The sequence below is a fragment of the Marmota monax genome, unplaced genomic scaffold (genome assembly GCF_021218885.2).
Source record: "Marmota monax isolate L192 unplaced genomic scaffold, Marmota_monax_Labrador192_F-V1.1 WCK01_AAM20220418_F8-fsc00002, whole genome shotgun sequence".
Taxonomy (NCBI): domain Eukaryota; kingdom Metazoa; phylum Chordata; class Mammalia; order Rodentia; family Sciuridae; genus Marmota; species Marmota monax.
The window spans coordinates 13,481,895-13,483,590 of NW_026693571.1; the positions used below are offsets into that span (position 1 = coordinate 13,481,895).

Here is a 1,696-nt window from a genome sequence, read left to right on the forward strand (position 1 = left end):
CTGTGGTTCCACTGAAGTTTGTTTAGATATCATTTCCTTGTCTTTCCCCGCTTTTCTCTATAGGATAATCTAATTGAAATTAACTCATTTAGTGGCAAATGACAAACTTCAGCCTAATTTGGCTTACTAAATCATAGGATTTTATTGGCCTGTGTAACCAAGAACATCTCAGTGATAGGAATGGTTGAGTCTGGGTGTTCAGGTTAGGTGATGGAGTGTCTTTCCCTCTGTTTTTCCTCTGACTTTACTCTCTTGAGGTTCATTTTCAGATCAGTTCTCAATCTTAGTGGCGACATGGTTGGGAGTAGTTTCAGTCAAGCCAAATTGCATTTTGGCAACTCAGCAGTTTTTCTTTTTCCAGTGATTTTTTTTTTTTGGGGGGGGGTGGTGGTGCTGGGGATTGAACCCAGGGCCTTGTGCATGTGAGGCACAAACTCTACCAACTGAGCTATATCCCCAGCTCCCATTTTCCAGTGATTTCTGAGGGAGTGAGGAAGTCCTGGTTTGGCTCAGCAGTGATCTTGCACCTATCCCTGAAACACTCATCCAAGAAGATGAGATACCTTGGGACAGGTGAATAAAAAGGACCCTCTCCCCCCCCCCCCCCCACACACACACACAGACCTATGGGTGTGCAGTCAGACATCTGAATCCTGGGGCTTGAAAGGAGAAGAAAGAAGGTCAGTGTCTAGAACAAAGTGGAGAGGCAGAGCAAGCAGACATGGTACCTGTCAACTCCATGGGGAAATGGAAACTCACAAGGTTGCCAGCACTTAAAACTCTTCAGTAGAGAAGGAGGAAGTAAGTGCACAGTAAGAAGGGCCTGAGATATTGTTACAGAAACAACGTAGCATTCTCAATTGTTTGAATTCATACTCTGTTGCCCAAGGGAGAAAATAGTCAACATGAAAAATATGATTTAAGTAACTAAATGTATGAATTTGCTTTATGAAGCTATGGTTTATATTTGGCTCTTATGTACATAAAAATATTTTTTTCTTCTTGTTCTCCAATTTAGAAGAAAAGAACTATAAAATTTTAGACAATTTGGCATTTTGTATTAAAATAGACATATAGAGGGATTGATGTATATATATATATATATATATATATATATGTATAAAAATAAAATATCATGAACACATAATGCTAAGAAAGAATAATTTACAAAATCCTGAATTAAAATTATCTTTGTATATTTGAATAGTAGAGACAATTGGGGGATTAAAATAGGCAGAGTTTATTATCTATATTTATGTGAAAAGGTTGATCCTAGGATATTACTATGAAATCTAAGATGTGATATTTTGATTTATTGTTTTATTTGGCACATAAATATGCTTGTAGAAAATTTATGCTTTCATTTATTTGTGACAAATATTTTTTTCAATTTAAATGGCACATCTTATTTGAAATAAGTTGTTAGACGTACTAGTGTCTATATCCATATTTGTGATTTTTCAAATTATTTATCATTCCTGAGTTGTTAGTAAAATACCTGCATACAAATATACCCATATGAACATTGGTTTTAAAAAGAAATGGTATTAATCCAAAATCAAGACTTTTGCATTTACAAAGCATTTGTAACAAGGATAAAAATCACATTTAAAAGCCTGATTAATTGACAAAAAACATTCTGATAATATTTGAGATCAGATAGTTCAAATACAGGTACAGGTATTTTTTTATTGGG

General features: G+C 34.8%; 1 non-coding gene across 1 annotated transcript; it reads right to left on the reverse strand.

Annotated features, from left to right (window-relative positions):
- Positions 1-385: 385 nt before the first annotated feature.
- Trnav-cac (transfer RNA valine (anticodon CAC)) lies at positions 386-458 on the reverse strand. Its single transcript has one exon. It is a non-coding gene; the product is annotated as a tRNA-Val (tRNA).
- Positions 459-1,696: the final 1,238 nt, after the last annotated feature.